Source organism: Bubalus kerabau, chromosome 6 (assembly GCF_029407905.1).
Source record: "Bubalus kerabau isolate K-KA32 ecotype Philippines breed swamp buffalo chromosome 6, PCC_UOA_SB_1v2, whole genome shotgun sequence".
In the NCBI taxonomy this organism is placed as follows: Eukaryota; Metazoa; Chordata; class Mammalia; order Artiodactyla; family Bovidae; genus Bubalus; species Bubalus kerabau.
The window spans coordinates 47455444-47482538 of NC_073629.1; the positions used below are offsets into that span (position 1 = coordinate 47455444).

The window sequence follows — 27095 nt, forward strand, 5'->3', positions numbered from 1 at the left end:
AATGGATAAATGAAGATTACATTGTATTTAATAAGCAAATTAGAGGTAGAATTTAAAATAACTTGCCATCATTAAAGAAAATAAAAATAAGCTAAGCTAAGTCACTTCAGTCATGTCCGACTCTGTGCAACCCCATAGACCGCAGCCCACCAGGCTCCCCCGTCCCTGGGATTCTCCAGGCAAGAGCACTGGAGTGGGTTGCCATTTCCTTCTCCAATGCATGAAAGTGAAAAGTGAAAGGGAAGTCGCTCAGTCATGTCTGACCCTCAGCGACCCCATATGGTGACTGCAGCCTTCCAGGCTCCTCGGTCCATGGGATTTTCCAGGCAAGAGTACTGGAGTGGGGTGCCATTGCCTTCTCCGAAATAAAAATAAGGAAAACATATTTATCAAAAGACAAAAAAAATAGAAACTAGAAAGCACAAAACAAGCTGGAAAGGGAAAATATTAAATTTGACAATAAAATGAAAGTAGTCTATATAATAAAATTAAAAAGAAAAAATGATTAAAGGTGTGTTAAGACATCAAAAACATGAAGGAAAGAAGGGTGAAAGGAAAGGATAAAGGATAGAAGGGAGGGAGGAGGGAGAGGAGGGGGAGAGAAACCATATATACATGAAACAAAAAGGAAGACAAAGCCAAGGAACAGAGCATTAAGTTGAATATATATATAAAAACACAAGTATGAATAAAAGTTGTTTGAAACATTGAGGAGGAAGAAATTGAGAGACATATAATTATAGATAGAAGAACACAAGCCACTATCAATCTGTAGAAGATTTGGTTGCCCGAATTGTAACATAGATGGTTCAAACAATGTAATCAATAGGATTTATTAAGTAATAAGATTTATTAATGAAAAATACACTTTTTTCCAAACATTCATAAAACATTTGTATATAACACTGAATACACACTAAACTATGGAAAAACTCAAGATTGAATAATAGAATTTAGTAAATTGTGGTTGAAACACGTACTATGAAATCTACCTGATGAACAAGTTTTAAGTGTGTGGTATAGTATTGTTCACTGTATGTGCCTTGTTGTACAGATATCTAGAACATTTTTGTCTTGCATGACTAAAATTCTATACTCATTGCCTAGGAAATTGCCATTTTCCTTTTTCCCCAGTCCCTAGCCATTACTAATCTTCTTTCCATGCTATGAGTTTGACTACATTAAATACCTCATATAAATGAAGTCGTGCAATATTTGTCCTTCTGTAACTGGCTTATTTCACTTAGCATAATGTTCTCAAGATTCATCCATATTGTAGTACATGAGAGAATGTCCTTCTTTAAGACTGAACAGTATTCCATTCTGTGTTTATATTACCCTTTGTTTTTCCTTTGTGCATCAGTGGGTGTTTAGATTGTTTTTACCTTTTGGCTGTTGTGAATAGTGATGCAGTAAACATGGAAGTCCAAATATCTCTTTGAGTCCTATTTTCAGCTTTTTTGGATGAATATCCAGATACATTGTTGCTGGATCACATGACAGTTCTATTTTTAATAGTTTTTAGGAGTATCACTCTCTTTTCATAGTGATTTCACCAATTTATATTCCCACAAACAGTGAACAAAGGTTCTCTTTTCTCCACATCCTTGCCAACACTTATCCCTTGTCTTTTTGACTACACTCATTCTAACAAATGAGAGGTGATAGCCATCATGACTGATTTTCATTTCCCTGGTGATTAGAGATGTTCAGCATCTTTTCATGTATCTGTTGGCCATCTATATGTCTTCTTTGGGGAAAAAAAATGTATTTTTAGGTCCTCTGCCCATTTTTAATGAGGTTGTTTTTTTCTTTATGTTGAGTTGTATAAGTTCTTTGTATATTTTGAATATTAGTCCCTTATGGGATATATAATTTGCAGATATCTTCTCCTATTTAGTAGACTGCTTTTTTGTCTTGTTGATAGTTTCTGTTGCTGTGCAAAAGAATTTAATTTTATGTAGCCCTACGTGTTTATTTTTGCTTTTAGTGCCTGTGCTTTTTGTATCATATCTAGAAATCATTTCTATGTCTAATGTCATGAAGCTTTTCCTTTACTTTTTCTAGAAGTTTTATAGTTTCAAGTTTTATGTTTAAGCATCTAATTCATTTTGAGTTGACCTTTGTGTGTAGGATGAATGTCCATTTACATTCCATTGTCAATGACATGATCTTATATTCCATTTCATACACATATTCAGTTTCCTCACTACCATTTACTAAAGAGTGTATCCCTTCTCCAGTGCGTGTGATCTTCATAGCCTTGTAAAGGATTATGGGTTTATATATATATATATATATATATATATATATATATGTGGATTTATTTCTGGGCTCCCTTTTCTGTTCCATTTCTATATGCCTGTGTGCCAGAACCATACTATTTTGATTGCTATAGCTTTGTACATGTTGTGAAGTCAAAAAGTGTGAGGTTTCCACTTTTGTTCTTTCTCAAGATTATTTTGGCTATTTAGAGTTCTTTGTGATTACATACAAATTTTAGTGTTGTTTTTTCTATTTCTACAAAAACTACCAGTGGGATTTTGATAGGAATTGCACTGAATTTGTAGATAGCTTTAGGTAGTATGACCATTTTTGCAACATTAAGGTCTTCCAATTCATGAACATAGGATGTCTTTCCATTTTTTTGTGTTAATTTCTTTCAGCAATGATCTGTAGTTTGCAATGTACAAGTCTTCTACCTCCTTGATTATATTTACTCCTAAGTACTTTATTCTTTTTGCTACTATTATAAATGGAATTGTTTTCTAAATTTTTTTTGAATTTCACATTTTTGCTGTTTAAAATGTGATATTTGTATGTTGATTTTGTATCCTGCAGTTTTGTTGAACTCAATTAGTTCTAACAGTTTTTTTGTGAAATCTTTAGAATCTTCTACATACAAGATCATATCATTTGCAAACAGAGATAATCTTACTTAATTTTTTATTTGAATGATTTGGATTTCTTATCTGCTTTCTCTCTCTAGGCCTCCTGGTACTATGTTGAACAGAAGTGGCAAGACTAGGCATCTTTGTCTTGTTCCTAATCTTAGAGGAAAAGCTTTCAGTTTTTTACCATTGAGCATTATGTTAGCTGTGGGTTTTTCATATATGGTTTATATTATGTTGAGATACTTTAACATTCCTTCTATTCCTAGTTTGCTGAGTGTTTTTGTTTAACATGAAAGGGTGTTTAATTTTCACAAATTCTTTTACCGAATCTTTTGAGATTATCATGTAATTTTTTTTACCATTCATTCTGTCAAAGTGGTATATCACATTGATTTTTTTTTAATGTTGAAACACCTTTGCATTCCAGGGATAAATTCCAGTTGTTCATAATGTATAGTCTATTAAATGTGCTGTTGCATTCAGTTTGCTATTATTTTGCTGAGGATTTTAATATCTATATTCACCAGAGATATTGGACTATAGTTTTCCTTCTCATTTCTCTGTATGGCTTTTGTATCAGAGTAATCCTGGCTTCATAAATCAAGTTTAGAAGCTTTTCCTCAACTTTTCAAAGAGTTTGAGAAGGGTTGGTTTTAATTCTTTTTTAAATGTGGGAAGAATTTTCCAGTGAATCCATCTGATACTGGGCTTTTCTTTGTTGGAGGTTTTTGATAACTGACTCGGCCTCCTTACTAGTTTTGAGCTATTCAGATTTTCTATTTATTCATGATTTAGTCTTAGTAGTTTGTATATTTCTATGAATTTATCTATTTCTTCTAGGTTATCCAATTTGTTGTCATATAATTGTTCATAGTAGTCTCTCACAATCCTTTTTTATTTCTGTGGCATCAGTTGAAATATTTCATCTTTTTATCTGTTCTTTCTAGCTTTGTTATTTTATATGAATCTTCTCTCTCTTTTTCCCTTCATCTAGCTGAGTTTGTCAAATCTGTTAATCTTTAAAAAAAAACAAAAACGTTGTTTTTTTTCTGTTCTTTTTCTATCTTCTATTTTACTTATTTCTACTTTTGGCTTTATTGACTTTTCTCCTTTTTCTAACTTTGAGTTTAGTTTGTTCTTTTGCAGGTTCAAGTTGTAAAGTTAGATTGTCTGAGGGTTTTTTGTTTGTTTTTTTAAATAGGCATTTACAGTAGAAACTTGTCCCTGATTTGCTGTATCCCATAAGTTTTGGTACATGGTGTTTTTATTTCCTCAGTCTCAATATATTTTCTAATTTCCCTTTTGATGTCTTCTTTGACTCATTGGTTGCAGAGTAGTATGTTGTTCGACCTCCACCTATTTTTGGATTTTCAAGTTTTCCTTCTGATATAGATTTTTAGTTTCATTTCATTATGGTCCAGAAAGATTCTTGGTATGATTTAAACATTCTTAAATTTGCTAATATTTATTTTGTTACCTAACATATGATTTATATGAAAAATGTTTCACATGCACTTGACAAAATTGTATATTCTGCTTCTGTTAAGATATTCTGAAAGTTGCCCTCCACACTCTCATCTTTTCAAGAATGGTTCATCAGATCTGAATTCTGTGCATATGGCAGCCACTTGGTCTAGAAGTGTTATCTTTCCCAATCTTATATTTAAGGAATACAGGACATAGACATCACAGACATCTTTATCATGAAATTGTACAAGAAATTTGTGAAATGAACTATGACATTTTGTAAGCTCTTGTACCCCAGAATTATCTAACATCCAGGTGAAACTGAATTAATCTTATCAAACTAACTAATCTAGATAAAAGATGTACAGAGAAATGAAACATTCACACAGTTGAATGCTCTGTAATAATTTGGCTTAAGACTAAGTTTCAGTATGGTGTTTCAACTACTCAGCAACCCAAAGCTAATTTAAAAAATACACTAGACATGCATTATATGACAAAAGAGAAAAATTCAACAAGCTTTTACCCTGAGAAATTAAGGAGATAGCACACAACCTGATATTTTCAATTAACACTCTATATGTTTCTTCAATCCCATGACCTGCCTGAAATTAATGAAATCTTTCCTACATGCTGCCTCAATTTGTATGAATCAATCTGGAGTGTGAGAAAGAATAGAGTGAACAAATTCTTCTCGCTGGTCATCAGCACTGATGTAAATATCACAAAGTCCTGAAATAAGAAACACAAGAAAATACATAAACCACACAAAACATCCCTGTGGGGACTGCACAAAAGAAGGCTGGATTCAAGTGGATTAAGTAGAAAGCTTATTTAAAGGACCATCTTTTGCCCAGATCAAATCATTATGGTAGCTATGATTAATTCTTTTTTTTCAAATAACTTCTTTGCACCCCTATCCCCAAATATAATTCCTGTTGCTGACTTCTCATAACCCCAAGGAGGAAAAAAAATCTATTGATCAGTGTTTTTGTTCAATTCTAATTATTACTGAAAAGGTACTTTCACTGACTATAAATCTCCAGTGTCCACACTGTATGTATGCACAAAAATCTAAGAAGTTTATTAAAATAGAGTCTCCTCTGATAATCTCTATAGTTGCTTTAATCACACATTCTGTGTATTTAAGCCAACATCTAAGTTCTTGTCACATCTTTTTAAACTGGCAGGGAGTCGATGGAGGGGAATGGAGAGAGATGACAATAATTGAATTTGAAGTTGATTTTGTAAAATCTATGAAAGGTGAGTCAAAAAATAAAAACATACTTCACATGATAATACAATTCAGAAAAATAGTCTTATTTTTAACACCTTTACCTTAGAAAGAATAAAACATTATTTTTCTTTTTATCCACTTGTATCTCTGATGTAATTCATCATAAAGACTTTATGTGTTGTGTTACTTGCTCAGTCATGTCCGACTCTTTGTGACCCGTTGGATTGTAGCCCGCCAGGCTCCTCTGTCCATGGAATTATCCAGGCAAGAGTACTGCAGTGGGTTGCCATTCCCTTATCCAGGGGATCTTCCTGACACAGGGATCGAACCCAGGCCTCCCACATTACCAGCAGATTCTTTAACATCTGAGCCACCAGGGAAGACTTTATAGATAGCTATGAAAAAATTGTTCTTATATCTACTTAGGTATCAAATTAAAGTGATCATTCCATTCCTGAAACATTTGCGCTACTGGACATGAGGCTCACGGTTGCTTCATTTTATTCACGTGCATATGACACAGTCTTCTGTGGTAGTAAACCATGTTATTAGGTGTGTAGGGAAGCAGAATGTAAATAGAATGCCAAAGCAAGGTGGAAAGTTTCAGGTGATGTTTGGAAGAAGACAGAATCTATGAAATGCAGGGATAGAGAATGTCTATTAGCTAGTGAAAGCTGAAAGAGGGCAAGATCTCCTGTAGTGTGGGGGCTCCATATCACCTTTGGCTGAGTTTAGCAAAAAATATCCTTGAAAAAACTCTCACACTCCTTTCTATTTTCTTTGTAAGTTCACCCCCACCCTCATCAGCTTCTAATAGTTCAATCTATTTCTCACTAGAAGCTGTATTCCATCTATTCCCTTCCCTTCAAACTTGAAATATTTTATTTCCCCTGGTTAACAATCCTTTTCTACTTCCTTTTATTGTGCTTTCTACTTACCAATCAGTAGCATCCTTTCCTTTTTATGCCAACGGTCCAAACCAGTATTCCCAATTCTTGAGCTTCATTTTCATCGTAATTTCCCACAATCGGTCTCTTGCCCCTACCATTATTGTCAATGACTTCTCCTGCTTGCTACCTCCCATGATTTTCCATCAGTCAGTATCATTGATCTTTCTGGAGCATGCTTGACACTGGAGACTTACTAGAAACATTCTCCTCTCTTGACATTTTAACTTTCATTATCCTCCTCCAATCCTATAATCAATCCAACTCTGTATCTTCTTCCTCATTTCAATAGATAGTGTTATTATGATAATTATAAAAATAAAAACCAAATTTTATGACATTTTAGTATGTACATGTGTGCTCCATCACTCAGTTGTGTCTGAGTCTTTGCAACCCCAAAGACTGTAGCCCACCAGGCTCCTCTGTCCATGGGATTTCCCAGACAAGAATACAGGAGTGGATTGCCATTTCTTTCTCCACAATATATACCTGTTTGCTTGGCTTATTTGATTTTCCAACAGTTTCTCTCCACTGGTTTACTTCCTCACTGAGCTTAAGTATATTTCATATTTCAACTATAAAACTATTGAAATTAGATTCCAAAGCTATATCTGCAGTTCAGATCTCTTACCTCTATTCTGATTTCTTATTTCAGACTATTTTCAAAACACTTCCTCTTGGAAATTAGCTTATTGGCTCAAATTCAAACACCCAAATTAAACATATCTTCCCTCCCCCCTTCTACCCAATGTGCCTTGCCTCTGGGGGGAAAAAAAAAAAAAAAGAATGCAGATAGGCAATAATCTTCTACCACCTTATTCTGTCCCTAGAATTGGAATTTCCAGTGCTGTAATTGGTGGTATGACAAAGGCAAATAAGGCAAGAAAAAGTCCCATCTGCTTCTTCCCAATCCATTTTTCTTCATCCCTGTCCTGAGACAAGGGTTATTAAGCACAGAACAACTGCAGTGTGGATGAATATGTCCCAAATAGCTGAAATTAATCCAGCGCAAGTGGGCTTGATCCTCTAAGTAAACAAACAAGTTAGCTGGGTAAATAGAGTTTGGGGTGGGTGGCTAGAGAAGCATCTATCCCTCAAATTGGCTTTTATCAAATTAATTGGAGTTTCTAAAGTGAATGGGGAGGTTTTAAGAGAGTTTAAAAATCAGGAAAAATCCCAAGCTTGGAAAGTAGTGACTTGTGTTTGATTCAAACTGACCAGGAGGGTCACCCGGGCTAACACCAGGACAAAGTGTGATGAATATCTGTGCTCCCAAGAACTGAATAGCTATGAGAATGCAGAAACATATGTATCCTTATGGTTAGGCATCTAAGACTGTTATAGAAAAGTAAAAGAAGACAGGGAAACAAGGAGCAGGAATGGTCAAGATGAAGGTCACAGGCATGACCCTTTCTGTTTCTGGCACAAGAAGAAAGTCAATAAGAGGAAGAATGGGTGGAGTAAGGTTCCAGTTCTGTGCAAAACCACAGATCTTGCACAGAGAGACACAGTTTTCTAAGCTCCTTGAGGAATAGGGCTGCTGCTGCTGCTGCTGCTAAGTCGCTTCAGTCGTGTCCGACTCTGTGCGACCCCATAGATGGCAGCCCACCAGGCTCCCCCGTCCCTGGGATTCTCCAGGCAAGAACACTGGAGTGGGTTGCCATTTCCTTCTCCAATGCATGAAAGTGAAAAGTGAAAGTGAAGTTACTGAGTCGTGTCCAACTCTCAGCGACCCCATGGACTGCAGCCTACCAGGCTCCTCCGTCCATGAGATTTTCCAGGCAAGAGTACTGGAGTGGGGTGCCATTGCCTTCTCCAATATGGCTAAATACAGGCTATAATTTTAATTCATGTCAAAAATATTTCATGGCTCCCTGATAATCATAGAATTGAAGTGCCTTGTCTTAAACCTGATCTTTAAGGCCCTTTACAAGGTATCCCAATTTCTCCCTCTCAGTCTTTACATTTTCACTTTTACAGAAATTCTTGACTACATCCAAAAGCAACTACTCACTTTATTGAAAAATGACTTGTACTTTCCTACCCCTGTGAGCTCGCTGACCTATCTACAAGGTCTTCTATTTCAACTCCACTTATCCATGAAGGTCTGGCCTTAATTCAATCCCCTTCAAGAGATATTTTTCATAAAAACTAAGAACACAATGGGCTGCATAGTCTGACTACCTTCCATCTTGGTTATGCTGCTTACTAAATACGTAACCTTGATCAAAATACTTCACTTGTGCTTCAGTTTCTTCATGTGTAAGATGGGAATAACAGCATCTTCTTTTGAGGGCTATTGTAAGGCTCATGAGGAACGCTGGGCTGGAAGAAGCATAAGCTGGAATCAAGATTACTGGAAGAAGTATCAATAACCTCAGATATGCAGATGACACCACCCTTATAGCAGAAAGTGAAGAGGAACTAAAAAGCCTCTTGATGAATGTGAAAGAGGAGAGTGAAAAAGTTGGCTTAAAGCTCAACATCCAGAAAATGAAGATCATGGCATCTGGTCCCATCACTTCATGGCAAATAGATGAGGAAACAGTGGAAACAATGTCAGACTTTTTTTTTGGAAGCTCCAAAATCACTGCAGATGGTGACTGCAGCCATGAAATTAAAAGACGCTTACTCCTTGCAAGGAAAGTTATGACCAACCTTGATAGCATATTGAAAAGCAGAGACATTCCTTTGCCAACTAAGGTCCGTCTAGTCAAGGCTATGGTTTTTCCAGTGGTCGTGTATGGATGTGAGAGTTGGACTGTGAAGAAAGCTGAGCACGGAAGAATTACTGCTTTTGAACTGTGGTGTTGGAGAAGACTCTTGAGAGTCCCTTGGACTGCAAGGAGATCCAACCAGTCTATTCTAAAGGAGATCAGCTCTGGGTGTTCTTTGGAAGGAATGATGCTAAAGCTGAAACTCCAGGACTTTGGCCACCTCATACGAAGAATTGACTCATTGGAAAAGACTGATACTGGGAGGGATTGGGGGCAGGAGGAAAAGGGGACGACAGAGGATAAGATGGCTGGATGGTATCACCGACTCGATGGACGTGAGTTTGAGTGAACTCCAGGAGTTGGTGATGGACAGGGAGGCCGGGCGTGCTGTGATTCATGGGGTCACAAAGAGTTGGACACAACTGAGCGACTGAACTGAAGTGAACTGAAGGCTCATATGAAATAAAATGTGTAAAACACTTAGTGCTTTCAATAAATGTTGCTGCTAAGTCACTTCAGTCGTGTCCAACTCTGTGTGACCCCATAGACAGCAGCCCACCAGGCTCGCCCGTCCCTGGGATTCTCCAGGCAAGAACACTGGAGTGGGTTGCCATTTCCTTCTCCAATGCATGAAAGTGAAAAGTGAAAGGGAAGTCACTCAGTTGTGTCCGACTCTTTGCGACCCCATGGACTGCAGCCCACCAGGCTCCTCTGTCCATGGGATTCTCCAGGCAAGAATACTGGAGTGGGGTGCCATTGCCTTCTCCACAATAAACGTTAGCTCTTACTAATCACCAAGCCTTTTTAATCATTCTATTTGAAAATTATCTCCCTTTTTTGTTCTTTTAAGCAATATGTGTGTGCCTATATGCTCAGTTACTCAGTTATGTCTGACTCTTTGTGGCCCCATGGACTGTAGCCTGCCAGGCTCCTCTGCCCATGGAGTTTTCCAGGTAAGAATACTGGAGTGGTTGCCCTTTTCAACTCCAAGGGATCTTTCCAATCCAAGCTTGGAACCCAAGTCTCTTGAGTCTCCTGTATTGGCAGGTGGATTCTTTACCACTAGCACCATCTGGCAAGTCCTTTAAGCACCATGTGCTGTGTGTGCTGTGCTTAGTCACTCAGTCGTATCTGACTCTGTGTGACCCCATGGACTGTAGCCTGCCAGGCACCTCTGTCCATGGACATTCTCCAGGCAGGAATACTGGAATGGGTTGCTATGCCCTCCTCCAAGGGATCTTCCCAATCCTGGTCTCCCACATTGCAGGCAGATTCTTTACTGTCTGAGCCACCAAGGTAGCCCTTAAGCAATATTGTCTCATCTATTTATTTCATCTTTTAAGTTTTAGTTCTTGGGATTTTCAGTTATCATTCTATTCACCTATGTTTGCTTTGTCTTTAAGTTAGGTTATAAGCTCTTTGAGGAGATAGGCCATGTCACATATCCCTTCTTACTGCTTAGTATCTAGAATATTCCTTTTCAATGCATGAATGCTCAAAAATATTTAGATGGTATATTTCTATCAAAATCATCTTTAAAGTCCAAAAAGAAACTTTATTAGGGAACTTCTTTTATAATTCTCTGTATATAAAAATTCCCAAATGTTTAAGAGTTTTATTAAATATTAACATTCACAAAACTATAACAAATGGAACCTATATATATATATATATATATATATATATATATATACACACACGTGTGTGTGTTTGTGTATATATATATATATGTATACACATACACACAATCAGATCACTGAACCACTGGGAGCTGACCATGGCCCATAAAATTAGAGAAATAAGCTTTAAATCTTATTTTACTCTTGACTACTTCTTAAAAGTACTACTTGAATTAATCTTTATCCACTGGGAAAGGCAATATATTTTTAGCATACTTTATTCCATCAATTGAAGTGTTATGAGGGAAAACAATAATTTCATAGGAGATCAGTTGGGACATAAAGAAATTGTTGGGTGCTATCCTGTTTAGTCATGTTGTTTCCGTCATGGGTTGGCTGTGAGAGGGAAATTGTGAGCAGCCTGTCTAATCCACAGTCAGGAGACTTGATGGTCTGAAGGATCAGGAATGTTTAGGAGATACAAGGGTCTGAAGTTCTATTTCTCCATGGATAAGAAAGTCCAGAGGGCAGCAGTTGCCTTTCCTCTTTACCTCCCAATGAAGTAGTTCAAATCTTCAGAGCAACTCTGTAAATTATAGAGATTAATAAACTGAGGCTGAGTGTTAAGTAATATGCCCAAGCATGTCTTAGTTCAGGTTGTACCTAAAATCATCAGACTCCAAACCCACTCTTTCCCCTGAACAGTCACACCGATCCCCTAAAATCATGGGATTTTATCATGTTTATCATCACTGATAACATCTTCATATAGGAGAAGCTTGAGTTATTAAAGTTTGGATATGCCCACATCATGTTCATATAAAATATTATCGAAATTGAAGGTGATTATGATAACAAAACCCACTCTTAGTATCCACATGCCTGCCACTGATATAGTTAGAAGTGTTCTTCACATTTTAAGGGCGTTGTCTAATTAATCCTGATAATCCATGAGAAAAGTATGTATTACCCTTTATTTTATAGATGAGGAAGTTCAAGCTTGGAAGTAGAAGATGGAGAGCCAGAAATTGCTATGTAGTCTGCTGGTCTCACAAGCTGTGTTTTTAACAAAAACTATTCTGCAAACAGTCAGGAAATCTGTACTATTTCTGCAAAACAGAATTTGTATCCTTCTCTTCAAAGTGAAATTTCCTGTTGTGATAGTACCAGTGTTCACAAATGTTTCTAATTCTCGGTTACATGTCTGATTATTAATCTCAAGCAATACTTTTCCCTACTATTGAAGAGAGCTTCCTAAGAAAGAAAAAAAGAAAAAAAAAAAAAAAAAAAGTAATCCAAGCTAAGTTCTGGATAAAGGTGATTCTAGTAGCTAGAGAAAAGCTCCATGAGTAGAAAGTGCCACAGATCTTAGCGTTTCCCGGCCAGAGTCTAGAAGCTCTGTGCCGGTCACCAGTTCAAGTTAAATAGCAGGATCCAAAGGCAAGAAGCAAGCTGCCAGGAAGGCCCACCTTTACATGAAAGCCTGTTTGCAGCAATAATTTCCTTTGCATCTCCAAGAAGTTTAGACTCAGATCCAGTAATGTTTTCTGCTTTGCTCAATTTCCTAACTATTGAGTTTATGATAGCTATATTAGTGCAATTTCTGTGTGACAGCTCCCTAGAAAATACAATTGCAGAGGAAAATTCTTCCTTTACCTCTGGATATTGCTGGAAAGCAATTGCAACCTTATGCCTTTGTATGTATTGGAAGGAAAATGGCAAAAATGTATTAACTTGAACAAGAGCCATTGAAATCCTAATGTTAATGGATAAATGAGCAGCCCTGGTCAGTTGTGTTGGAATAATATATTTCATTCAATTCACTTATTTAGTAAACTGAGTTAGTGTCCATCTTACATCAGGTACTATGCTCGACTAAAAATTTTAAAAATTAATAAAATATTAATTCTGCCCTCAAGTTGCTTGTTTTCTAATTCTCTCTGTGGAACATCCACCTCCAACACCATGCTTTTTTATAGTATGTTCTGTCGTAATCTTAAATTGTCATATTTTCTCATGAGGCAAAGTCTGAGTGAGACCCAATTCTGAGATTAAAGGATGTGTTGGCAACAGTCAAATAGGTATTATACGTGGCATCCATTTCTATCCTTTCCTTTTCATGAGCTTTCCCCCAAGGGAAAGAAGACTACAATTCCCATTCCTCATTCTTATAGGTGGACCTATAAATGCATGTTAATTTCTGTCACTTACATGCACTCTCATGAGATTTGGAAGGTGAAGAGAGTTGGAGAGCAGTTGTAGTCAACTAGCGCTGGCAGCCTTGGTCATGGAGACCGTAGCTGTTGTGGCGGTTGGACTCAGCTTCTTCGTGTCTGGCCATTGGTTTTACCTGCATGGTCGAGTGACAGTTGTTGCGGCAGTTCAGTGGGGACAGCAGCAAACGCCTGACTGCTGAACTGCAGTTACGGTGGTACGTCGTCAAACTCCACCGTTGACTTAATCGTTAATCCCTGACTCACACCCTTCCAACTTTGCCAACAATTTTGTAATTTTCCCATACCCTATATTATACCCCTTACCATTTGAAATACAATAGTGTTCTATCTTATGAACTAAACTTTATTTGATACACATTATTTGTCTCCAGATATAGTCCTGATCAGTAAATTTTTAGGTCCTAGGTTCTCCTTAAAAAAATGTTGAATACTGGATGCTTGGGGCTGGTGCACTGGGATGACCCAGAGGGATGGAATGGGGAGGGAGGAGGGAGGAGGGTTCAGGATGGGGAACACATGTATACCTGTGGCGGATTCATTTTGATATATGGCAAAACCAATACAGTTATGTAAAGTTTAAAAATAAAATAAAATTAAAAAAAATTAAAAACAACAACAACAACAAAAAAAATGTTGAAGCCTAATTTTTTTATTTGGGACTTCAGATTAAATGGCTTAATTCAATCTGTTTGCCTTGTCCACTGAGCTCCAGAAATGTTTGGGAAAAATAGTTGGAGATAGGTAATACTTTAAAATCATTTTAAATATGAAGTTTATTATGTTAAATATAAATGTGACTTATAAATTATTTTTCAGTTTGTGAAATCACTTTGTTTTCCATTAACCAATATTTCAAAATGGTAAACTACACTTTCTATGGAAAGGAAAACAGAATCAGCTGATACAGAAATTTTTTAAAATCACACATTTAAAGGAAAAGTTAGTTAGTTCAGTCACTCAGTTGTGTCCTACTGTTTGCAACCCTGTGGACTGCACCATACCAGGCTTCCCTGTTCATCACTAACTCTCAGAGCTTGCTCAAACGCATGTCCATCGAGTTGATGATGCCATCCAATCATCTAATCCTCTGTTGTCCCCTTCTTCTCCTACCTTCAATCTTTACCAGCATCGGGGTCTTTTCAAATGAGTCAGCTCTTCTCATGAGGTGGCCAAAGTAATGGAACTTCAGCTTCAGTATCAGTCCTTCCAGTGAATATTCAGGACTGATTTCCTTTAGGATGGACTGGTTTGATCTCCTTGTACTCCAAGGGATTCTCAAGAGTCTTTTCCAACACCATAGTTCAAAAGCATCAATTCTTCAGCGCTCAGCTTTCTTTATGGTCCAACTCTCACATCCATACATGACTACTGGAAAAACCATAGCTTTGACTAGATGGACCTTTGTTGGCAAAGTAATGTCTCTGCTTTTTAATATGCTATCTAGATTGTCAAGGAGCAAGCGTCTTTTAATTTCATAGCTGCAGTCACCATCTGCAGTGATTTTGAAGCCCAAGAAAATAGTCTGTCACTGTTTCCATTGTTTCTGCTTCTCTTTGCTGTGAAGTGATGGGACCAGATGCCATTATCTTCATTTTCTGAATGTTGAATTTTAAGCCAACTTTTTCACTCTCCTCCTTCACCTTCATCAAGAAGCCCTTTAGTTCCTCTTCACTTTCTGCCATAGGGGTGGTGTCATCTGTATATCTGAGGTTATTGTGATTTCTCCCAGCAGTCTTGCTTCCAGCTTGTGCTTCATGCAGCCTGGCAATTCACATGATGTACTCTGCATATAAATTAAATAAGCAAGGTGACAATACACAGCCTTGACATACTCCATTCCCAATTTGGAAGCTGTCCATTGTTCCATGTACGGTTCTAACTGTTGCTTCTTGACCAGCATACAGATTTTTCAGGAGGCAGGTCAGATGGTCTGGTATTCCCATCTCTTGAAGAATTTTCCACAGTTTCTGTGATCCACATAGTCAAAGGCTTTGGCGTAGTCAATAAGGCATAAGTAAATGTTTTTCTGGCTTTTCCTGTGATCCACTGATGTTAGCCAAACATTGTTGGCAAATCGCCAACAATTTGCTCTCTGATTCCTCTGCCTTTTCTAAATCCAGCTTGAATATCTGGAAGTGCTCTGTTAATGTACTGTTAAAGCCTGGCTTGGACAATATTGAGCATTACTTTGTTAGTGTGTGACATGAGTGCAATTGTGCAGTAGTTTGAACATTCTTTGGCATTGCCTTTCTTTGGGATTGGAATGAAAACTGGCCTTTCCATTCATTTGGTCACTGCTAAGTTTTCCAAATTTGCTGGTATATTGAGTGCAGCACTTTCACAGCATCATCTTTTAGGATTTGAAATAGCTCAGCTGGAATTCCATCACCTCCACTAGCTTTGTTTGTAGTGATGCTTCCTAAGGTCCACTTGGCTTCACATTCCCGGATGTCTGGCTCTAGGTGAGTGATCACACCATCATGGTTATCTGGGTCATGAAGATCTTTTTCATATAGTTCTTCTGTGTATTCTTACCACCTCTTGATATCTTCTGCTTCTGTTAGGTCCATACCTCTCTGTCCTTCATTGTGTCTTTCTTTGCATGAAATGTTTCCTTGGAATCTCTTAATTTTCTTGACGAGATCTCTAGTTTTTCCCAGTCTATTTTTTCCCTCTATTTCTTTGCATTGATTACTGAGGAAGAATTTCTTATCTCCCCTTGCTATTCTTTGCAATTCTGCATTCAAATGGGTATATCTTTCCTTTTCTCCTTTGCCTTTAGCTTCTCTTCTTTTCTCAGCTATTCGTAAGGCCTCCTCAGACAGCCATTTTGCCTTTTTGCATTTCTTTTTCTTTGGGATGGTCTTGATCACTGCCTCCTGTACAATGTCATGAAGCTCTGTTCTTAGTTCTTCAGGCATTCTGTCTATCAGATCTAATGCCTTGAATCTATTTGTCACTTCCACTGTATAATCATAAGGGATTTGATTTAGGTCATACCTGAATAATCAAGTGGTTTACCCTACTTTCTTCAATTTAACTCTGAATTTTGCAATAAGGAGCTCATAATTTGAGCCACAGTCAGCTCCTGGTTTTGTTTTTGCTGACTATATAGAGCTTCTCCCTTTTTTACTGCAAAGAATACAATCAGTATGCTTTTGGTATTGACCATCTGGTGATGTCCATGTGTAGAGTCATCTCTTGTGTTGTTGGAAGAGGGTATTTGCTATGACCAATGCATTCTCTTGGCAAAACTCTGTTAGCCTTTGACCTGCTTCATTTTGTACTCCAAGACCAGACTTGCCTGTTATTCCAGGTATCTCTTGACTTCCTTCTTTTGCATTCCAGTCCCCTATGATGAAAAGGACATCTTTTTTTGTGTCTTAGTTCTAGAAGGTCTTATGTGTGTGAAGTCGCTCAGTCATGTCCAACTCTTTGCAACCCCATGGACTGTAGCCTACCAGGCTCCTCCGTCCATGGAATTTTCCAGGCAAGAGTACTGGAGTGGGTTGCCATTTCCTTCTCCAGAGGCTCTTCCCCACCCAGGAATCAAACCTGGGTCTCCCCGGTTGTAGGCAGAAGCTTCACCGTCTGAGCAACCAGGGAAGTCAGAAGGTCTTATAGGTCATCACAAAACCATTCAACTTCAGCTTCTTCAGCATTAGGAGTTGGGACATGCTGCTGCTGCTAAGTCAATTCAGTCATGTCCGACTCTGTGCAATCCCATAGATGGCAGCCCACCAGGCTCCGCCGACCCTGGGATTCTCCCAGCAAGAGTACTGGAGTGGGTTGCCACGTCCTTCTCCAAGGCATGAAAGTGAAAAGTGAAAGTGAAGTCGCTCAGTCGTGTCCGACTCTTAGCGACCCCATGGACCACAGCCCACCAGGCTCCTCCGCCCATGGGATTTTCCAGGCAAGAGTACTGGAGTGGGCTGCCATCGTGGTTGGGACATAGACTTTGATTATTGTGATATTGAATGGTTTGCCTTTGAAACAAACAGAGATCATTCTGTCATTTTTGAGATTGCAGCCAAGTACTGCATTTTGGACTCTTTTGTTGACCATAAGGGCTACTCCATTTCTTCTAAGAGATTCTTGCCTACAGTAGTAGATATAATGGTCTATATAATTTATGAAAGTGAAATGAAAATTGCTTAGTTTGTCTGACTCTTTGCACCCCCGTGGACTATACAGCCCATGTAATTCTCTAGAGCAGAATACTAGAGTGGGTAGTCTTTCCCTTCTCCGGGGGATATTCCCAACCCAGGGATTGAACCCAGGTCTCCTGCACCACAGGCAGATTCTCTACGAGCTGGGCCACAAGGGAAGCCCAAGAATATTGGAGTGGGTAGCCTATCCCTTCTCCAGCAGATCTTCCTGACCCAGGAATCAAACCAGGGTCTCCTGCATTGCAGGCAGATTCTTTACCAACTGAGCTATCTGGGAAGCCCAGTATAATTTAATTCAGGTAAATTAAATTCACCCATTCTGGTCCATTTTTGTTCACTGATTCCTAAAATGTCAATGTTCACTCTTACCATCTCCTGTTTGACAGCTTCCAATTTACCTTGATTCCTGGACCTAACATTCCAGGTTCCTGTGCATTATTGTTCTTTACAGAATCAGACTTTACTTCCATCACCAGTCACATCCACAACTGGGTGCTGTTTTTGCTTTGGCTCCATCTCTTCATTCTTTTTGGAGTTATTTCTCCACTTTTCTCTAGTAGCATTTTGGACACCTACTGACCTAGGGAATTCATATTTTAGTGTCCTATCTTTTTGCTATTTCATACTGTTCATGGGATTCTCAAGGCAAGAATAGTGAAGTGTTTGGCATTCCATTCTCCAGGGGACCACGTTTTATAAGAACTCTCCACCATGACCCTTTCATATTGGGTGGCCCTACATGGCATGGTTCATAGTTTCACTGAGTTAGAGAAGGCTGTGATCCATGTGATCAGATTGGTTAGTTTTCTGTGATGGTGGTTTTCAGTCTGTCTGCCCTCTGAGAGTAAGGATAAGAGCCTTATGGAAGCTTCCTGATGGGAAAGACTGACCATGGGGGAATCTGAGTCTTGTTCTGATGGGCCAGGCCATGCTCAGTAAATCTTTAATCCAATTTTCTGTTGATTGTTAAGGCTGTGTTCCCTCCTTTGGACGCTCCTTCAGTGCATTCCAAAAGGGAGAAGTAGTCTTCACATTATCTCTTTTCCCACATTTTCCTTTTTGATTTTATCTCTTTCAAAAAAATAGACAGATCCAGTGTCCAAAAGTTTAATTTCCGTAAAGTCTTCCATTCTGCCAAGAGACCTCTTAGCAGCACTCAAATCAGTTGGTCACTCCCTCCTTGAGACACTGTTTTCCTTTGGCTTCTCTATTAATAAATGTCTCCTTATCTCTGACTTCCTCTTCAGTCAGGGCCCTTTGTAGGTACATCTCCCTAACAGTTTGGACAGCCTTGCTGTGAACTGTAATTGTGAATAAAAACACAGTTCTTTCAAGTCATAAAAATGAGGTGTGTACAAGTGAAGGTATTTTTTCAACCTTCTCCTTGCTTCTGGTGCACAGTATAAAACCACGAATCTAAAACTTTTCAGTTTCAGTCGAGGGGCCTCTCTCTCCCGCCTGCGTGGGGAACACCTGTCCACAGGTCAGGCGTGGGCATTCAACCTGACCCTAGCAGGCAGGTTTCCTTGAGGCAAGGGCTGGGGCAAAGGTCTGGTCTCTCTGGGTGTTTCACACCGCCTTGGCCACGCTCTTGCCCCCTTGAGGTGAGCCCAGCCCCCTCCCCACTCCACCCTCACAGTCGAGTCCTCAGGAGTTACGTTGATAAACTATTAACATCATTTAAAATAAATCGCAAAACTTAACTATGATTTAAATAGTGTAGCAGAAACTCTTTACTATTAATAACATTGTTATGTTTATAAAAAGTAAACACATCCTGGTGCTGGTAAGCTTTGCAATTTCCAAATCTCTCCATCCAGATAAACAAGCCAAAACTTCCATTATTTAGCACCTAATCTCATAGCGTTCTTATCCCAACAGATACGATGCAGTATGGATCCATGAGCTACTGTCTGCTTCATTTCATGGCTCTCACCCAGAATCTTTACATGTTATAACACTGCATTTCTTTTTAAAGGTATTATGCTTCTTAAGTCTTGTTACATTTGCACTTGGATTTACTTTACCTAAAGTGGCTCCTGACTGTTTGTCAACCAGGTAAATTTCTAGTAATTCTTCAACTGTGAGTCCAAATATGAACTCCTTTTCTAACACTTTCTCCAAACATTTCAGCACACTGAAGTTGCCCTTCAGTGGACCTCCGGTGCAGACATATATTCTTTTATCATGCCAGTGAACTAAATATGTTACAAATATTTGTTTACCTGTCACGGAGAAGGCAATGGCACCCCACTCCAGTACTCTTGCCTGGAAAATCCCATGGATGGAGGAGCCTGGTGGGCTGCAGTCCATGGGGTTGCTAGGAGTCGGACACGACTGAGCGACTTCACTTTCACTTTTCACTTTCAAGCATTGGAGAAGGAAATGGCAACCCACTCCAGTGTTCTTGCCTGGAGAATCCCAGGGACAGGGGAGCCTGTTGAGCTGCCATCTATGGGGTCGCACAGACTCGGACACGACTGAGGCGACTTAGCAGCAGCAGCAGCAGTCTCTTCATCAAGTGTAAATTTCTTAAAGATAGTGACTATGCTTTTTCTTAATGGTGTAGGAATAGTGCTACTTACTGACTACATAGTCTGCAACAATAACAAGAAAATAATAAGACTGAGGTTACCAAAACTATACAACTAATAATTAGCCAGGATTAGAGACCAAGTGTATTGATTCCATAGTCTATATTGTGCTCTTATTCAAAATATGCAAAAAGTGAGTGAATGAATAAATGAATAAAATCAGTGTCATTCAAGGAGGGAAAATAGAATGAAGAAATTTATGTTTTGCTTTGATTTAAATATGACTTTTTTAATCAGAAAATCATCCATCAAATGAGAAAATCAGAGGAATACATACAACCAGGTCAAATATTTTATTTTAGACATTAAATTCATTAATGAAAAAGGTAAGAATACTGAAGGAACACAGAGTTTCTCATTTAATCTAAATATAAACTCCTATATCCATTATTTTATATCAACTTGTTTAAAAAAAAGATTGTTCATTAATAGAAACATTAGTCTTCTATTTGGAGAAGGCGATGGCACCCCACTCCAGTACTCTTGCCTGGAAAATCCCATGGACGGAGGAGGCTGGTAGGCTGCAGTCCATGGGGTCGCGAAGAGTCAGACACGACTGGGCAACTTCACTTTTACTTTTCACTTTCATGCATTGGAGAAGGAAATGGCAACTCACTCCAGTGTTCTTGCCTGGAGAATCCCAGGGACAGGGGAGCCTGTTGAGCTGCCATCTATGGGGTCGCATAGAGTCGGACACGACTGAAGCGACTTAGCAGCAGCAGCAGCAGTCTTCTATTATTTATTAGTTGTGTTTTTAAATATTGATTATAATCTCCATGCTATATAAGGAACTCAACTACACAATTTAATGAGTTTTGACAAATTATACAGTAATCAAGATATACAGTATTTTCATCTCAAAAGTTCTTCTGTTCCATTCGCAGGTAGAATTCCACAAACTCTGACGTCAAGCAACGTTTGATCTATTTTTTTGTTAATATTTTAATTTTGTCTGTTCCTACATTTCATACAAGTAAAATTTAGAATGTGTATCTTTTCTGTCTGACTTATTTTACTCTGCATAGTATTTTGGAGATTACCCATGTTGTTGCATACATCAGCAGTTCATTCCTTTAGCCCTGAGTAGTATTCCGTTGGATGAAGAAAACACAGTTTGTTCATCATTCACAAGTTCATATATTTTTGGTTCCATTCCCAGTGTTTGGCCACTATAAATATTTATTGTAAATGAAGACAGCATCTATGAACATTTGTGTTAAAGTCATCGTGACTTTAACATGTTTCATTTCTCTTGGGTAAATAAGGAGGAACAAAATTCTTGAGTCTATGGTAAGAGTATCAGGTATCATTGTAGCACTATTTTACATTCACACTCGCAATGTAGTTCCAATTCTTTGTGCTATTGTCACACACTTTACATTTACATGTGCTATAATACCCCACAAAACATTATTAGTCTTGCTCTAAATAGTCAGTATATTTTAATTAAAAAACAAGAAAATGCCATTTTTGCTGCCTCAGATGTTCATCATTTCCAAGGCTCTTCTTTTTTTAGATCCAAGTTCCCATTTTATATCATCTTTTCCTCCACTTGAAAACTTGATATAATTTTCATAGTTTAGAACAGCTATCAATTAAATTCTCTCAGGTTTTGTTTACCTGAAATATTTTTATCTCACCTTTGTCTCTAATGGATATTTTTTTTTACTGTAAGTAGTATTCTAGGTTCTCAGAGTTTTTCCTTTCAGAACTTTCAGTGTCTTCCAGTCTGCGTTATTTCTAATGAGAACCCATTAGTCATTATTAGAACCTGAAAACCTGTTCCAGGGAATATTTGTCTTTTAAAAAAATTTGACTATTGTTTTTTAGTTATTTTATCATGTCCTGGTGTGTATTTCTTATAATTATCTTGCTCGGAATTCATTGGAGCTTCCTGGATCTATATATTTATAGGTTTCACTATATTTGTAAAATTTGGGATCAGTATTTAATTTTTTATGCATATTCCCATCCATTTCTGGAATTTCACTTCATATATGTTAGATACCTTGTTGTTGTCTGAGAGGTTACTAGACTCTGTTCAATTTTTTTTCAATTTTTTCGGAGGCTAATGAGTGTGAGGAATATTCTATGTTGGGAAAGAGATGGGGACTTCCAGAAATTGGAGCACCGCCCACTTTTGGGCCTTTTATGGTCAGCCTGGGAAATGTCCTGGCACCTGTGAGTATGTCATGTAGCTCGTGTGTTATATAATGAGCACATAATGGGGCCTGAGGTCTACTGGAAGTCATACTTTTCTGCCATCTTGAGCCTGCTGCTGCTGCTCAGTCACTTCAGTCGTATCCAACTTTGTGTGACCCCATAGACAGCAGCCCACCAGGCTCCCCCATCCCTGGGATTCTCCAGGCAAGAACACTGAAGTGGTTGCCATTTCCTTCTCCAATGCAGGAAAGTGAAAAGTGAAAGTGAAGTTGCTCAGTCGTGTCCGACTCTTAGCGATCCCTTGGACTGCAGCCCACCAGGCTCCTCCATCCATGGGATTTTCCAGGCAAGAGTACTGGAGTGGGGTGCTATCGCCTTCTCCTGTCTTGGGCCTAGTAGGTTCTAACCAGTTTTTGTGGTATCCTGTTCTTCATGGTTGTGTCATTCTTTTAATGGTTGTGCCCTGTCACCTTGCTTCCTGTCTCATTCCTTCTGAGTTCACTACTGAATGTTTCAGATGTTCAAAGACACCTGTATACTAAACTAGTGAGAGGTTAAACATTCCCCAGCCTTGTTTAAGGTCTAAGAATTATTTATTTTGTAGTGCATGTAGTTCTTTGTTTGTTCTTGTAGAGTTGTATCATATCCACAAGCACTTCAGTAGTCAAAGGCACAGTGAGTTCCTCTGCAGATTTCTGGAGCTTCTTACTCTCAATAACGCTCTTCTGTATGGGTGTGTGTGTGTGTGCACTCTCTCAGCCATGTCCAACTCTGTGTGACCCCATGGACCATAGTCCCCACCAGGCTCCTCTGTCTATGGAATTTTCCAGGCAAGAGTACTAGAATGGGTTGTCATTTCTTAATCCGGGAGATCTTCCCCACCCAGGGATTGAACCCGAGTCTCCTTCTCCTGTGTCTCCCTCATTAGCAGTTGAATTCTTTACCACTGAACCACCTGGGAACCCCTCGCTCCTGTATGCTTCCCCACAAATTCTAGCTGCTTCAGCCTTCCTGCCCTCTGATTTCTGACTCCACAACTCAGTGATATCTCTGTGGTCTGAGTTCACCTTCCTTTTGTCACCGTATGGAAGGAATAACTAGGCAGAAAACTAGGACAGTTGTAGGGGTAAGCTCATCTATTTTCCTTTTCTTTTAGAATAGTCCTGCTCTGCCTGTTACCCAGTGTCTTAAAACTCATGTTCAGAACATTTTGTCCAGTGTTCCAGCTGTTTACAGTGAGCAAGCACTGTAAATACTAGTTATTTTGTTATAGCTAGAAACAGAAGCAGTTGAAATTTTTAGAGAGAAAATTTTATGAATTTTTAAAATAAAAAAGCCTTTGGGAGTAAGTTTCCTTAAACCCAGTTTCCTTCATTGTGTAGAACTCAGTGAGAACTCATATTCAGAATTATGGTCCAGAAGCACTGTAATATTGTAAATTATAAACCAACCTACCTCGAGTATTATAACTATTTTTTAAGAATGAATAAGATTGCATTAAAAAAATCTGTGAAGGCCAAAACAGTTTTTTTTTTTTTCTTGTTTAAGTTCACTAGAAAACTATATTTGTGTGCCCATTCTATTACCTGAGTATTCTGGTAAATTATTACATTATATCATTAATAACATTTTGATTGTTTGCATTTTCCATGCTTATCATGTATATTTTTCACTTACCCAGGGCTGCCTGTGAATATTAAAATATATTTTTATTTTTGGTAAGGTCTTTTGAGAACAAGTTCTGATTTATCCTTCTTCAAAGCAGGGCAAGGAACACCATTAAAAAGAGTCTCATTTATTTCCCCAAGTAGATAATTGCCCGTAGTGAATTTTCCTGAAGAAGAGTTGTGCCTGGACATAAGAAAGAAGAAAGCTCAAATCATGCCAAAATGAAAAATTGAATCAGTGCCTGAGTAGGCAAAAATGGCCTTCTCAGACCTCAATACAGCACTTGGCCTACTTTTTTTCTTAAGATTTTGTTTCTGGCTCTCAGTTTATCATTTCTGTAATGAGCTTTTAAATGACTTTTTTCTTCAGGAAAGTAGCATTTATCATGATGGTAGAAAGAGCTCTGGGATATGACTTGGGAGAACTGGGTTATGGCCTTGCTGGTTCTGTGTGTCTGTGAGCTATGTGATTTGTGGGAAATTATTTACCTTATCTGAGGTTTGGAATAGGAAGTTTTTTTTACTCTGGATTTCTTTTCTTGTTTTGACAGTGGTTTTTAAGCTGAAGAATATTGTATCTAAAATATTATTTCATAGAAATTCATGTGCAAAAGAGATAAAAGTAGATCTTCCCTGACCAATGGGAACACTTGAAGGCTCTCCAGCTCATGTTCTCCCACTGGCCCCTGTAGGTTCCTAAAGGAAAGTACAGGGCTCCCAGGGGAAGAGTGTGAAAAAGTCTGTGACGTTTAGTCCACTCCATACAACTCAACCATGATGGCCCAGAGGAAAATCTATTCCTCTAAAAATGGCATAATCATATGTACGGGGAAAAAAAAAAACAGCTGAATAAAGTCTTACCTCTAGCTGAAGGATCCTGGATAATATCTTTTTTCCTTTTATTTTTTCCAGTTTTATTGAAATATAATTGACACATGGTCAACAAAAGAGTCTAAAATGCAGTACTTGGATGCAGTCTCAAAAACGACAGAATGATCTCTGTTCATTTCCAAGGCAAACCATTCAATATCACAGTAATCCAAGTCTATGCCCCAACCAGTAACGTTGAAGAAGCTGAAGTTGAATGGTTCTATGAAGACCTACAAGACCTTTTAGAACTAACACCCAAAAATGATGTCCTTTTCATTATAGGGGCTGGAATGCAAAAGTAGGAAGTCAAGAAACACCTGGAGTAACAGGCAAATTTGGCCTTGGAATACAGAATGAAGTAGGGCAAAGACTGATAGAGTTTTACAAAGAAAATGCACTGGTCATAACAAACAGCCTCTTCCAACAACACAAGAGAAGACTCTACACATGGACATCACCAGATGTCAACACTGAAATCAGATTGATTATATTATTTGCAGCCAAAGATGGAGAAGCTCTATACACTCAACAAAAACAAGACCAGGAGATGACTGTGGCTCAGATCATGAACTCCTTATTGCCAAATCAGACTGAAATTGAAGAAAGTAGGGAAAACCACTAGACCATTCAGGTATGACCTAAATCAAATCCCTTATGAGTATACAGTGGAAGTGAGAAATAGATTTAAGGGATTAGATCTGATAGATAGAGTGCCTGATGAACTATGGAATGAGGTTCGTGACATTGTACAGGAGACAGGGATCAAGACCATCCCCATGGAAAAGAAATGCAAAAAGGCAAAATGGCTGTCTGGGGAGGGCTTACAAATAGCTGTGAAAAGAAGAGAAGCAAAAAGCAAAGGAGAAAAGGAAAGATATAAGCATCTGAATGCAGAGTTCCAAAGAATAGCAAGGAGGGATAAGAAAGCCTTCCTCAGCGATCAATGCAAAGAAATAGAGGAAAACAACAGAATGGGAAAGACTAGAGATCTCTTGAATAAAATTAGAGATACCAAGGGAACATTTCATGCAAAGATGAGCTCGATAAAGGACAGAAATGATATGGACCTAACAGAAGCAGAAGATATTAAGAGGTGGCAAGAATACACAGAAGAACTGTACAAAAAAGATCTTCATGACCCAGATAATCACGATGGTATGATCACTCACCTAGAGCCAGACATCCTGGAATGTGAAGTCAAGTGGGCCTTAGAAAGCATCACTATGAACAAAGCTAGTGGAGGTGATGGAATTCCAGTTGAGCTATTTCAAATCCTGAAAGATGATGCTGTGAAAGTGCTGCACTCAATATGCCAGCAAATTTGGAAAACTCAGCAGTGGCCACAGGACTGGAAAAGGTCAGTTTTCATTCCAATCCCAAAGAAAGACAATGCCAAACAATGCTCAAACTACCGCACAATTGCACTCATCTCACACGCTAGTAAAGTAATGCTAAAATTCTCCAAGCCAGGCTTCAGCAATACATGAACCGTGAACTTCCTGATGTTCACTCTGGTTTCAGAAAAGGCAGAGGAACCAGAGATCAAATTGCCAACATCCGCTGGATCATGGAAAAAGCAAGAGAGTTCCAGAAAAACATCTATTTCTGCTTTATTGACTATGCCAAAACCTTTGACTGTGTGGATCACAAGAAACTGTGGAAAATTCTGAAAGAGATGGGAATACCAGACCACCTGACCTGCCTCTTGAGAAATCTGTATGCAGGCCAGGAAGCAACAGTTAGAACTGGCCATGGAACAACAGACTGGTTCCAAATAGGAAAAGGAGTATGTCAAGGCTGTATATTGTCACCCTGCTTATTTAACTTATATACAGAGTACATCATGAGAAACGCTGGACTGGAAGAAACACAAGCTGGAATCAAGATTGCCGGGAGAAATATCAATCACTTCAGATATGCAGATGACACCACCTTTATGGCAGAAAGTGAAGAGGAACTAAAAAGCCTCTTGATGAAAGTGAAAGTGGAGAGTGAAAAAGTTGGCTTAAAGCTCAACATTCAGAAAATGAAGATCATGGCATCTGGTGCCATCATTTCATGGGAAATAGATGAGGAAACAGTGGAAACAGTGTCAGACTTTATTTTTGGGGTGCTCCAAAATCACTGCAGATGGTGACTGCAGCCATGAAATTAGAAGACGCTTACTCCTTGGAAGGAAAGTTATGACCAAGCTAGATAGCATATACAAAAGCAGAGACATTACTTTGCCAACAAAGGTCCATCTAGTCAAGGCTATGGTTTTTCCAGTGGTCATGTATGGATGTGAGAGTTGGACTGTGAAGAAGGCTGAGTGCTGAAGAATTGATGCTTTTGAACTGTGGTGTTGGAGAAGACTCTTGAGAGTCCCTTGGACTGCAAGGAGATCCAGCCAGTCCATTCTAAAGGAGATCAGCCCTGGGATTTCTTTGGAAGGAATGATGCTAAACTTAAACTCCAGTACTTTGGCCACCTCATGCGAAGAGTTGACTCATTGGAAAAGACTCTGATGTTGGG

The 27095-nt window shown here is 38.6% G+C and overlaps 1 long non-coding RNA gene across 2 annotated transcripts in view; it reads left to right on the forward strand.

The window, feature by feature from the left end:
• LOC129656132 (uncharacterized) overlaps positions 1-25479 on the forward strand; it is an 80246-nt gene extending 54767 nt beyond the window's left edge. Inside the window, exon 4 of one of the 2 annotated variants that reach the window (XR_008716210.1) lies at positions 24624-25479. This is a non-coding gene — a long non-coding RNA (uncharacterized LOC129656132). Of the gene's footprint in view, positions 1-5551; positions 5625-24623 lie in introns of those variants that run through there. The other variant, XR_008716211.1, reaches the window with a different exon arrangement.
• The last annotated feature ends 1616 nt before the right edge of the window (positions 25480-27095 follow it).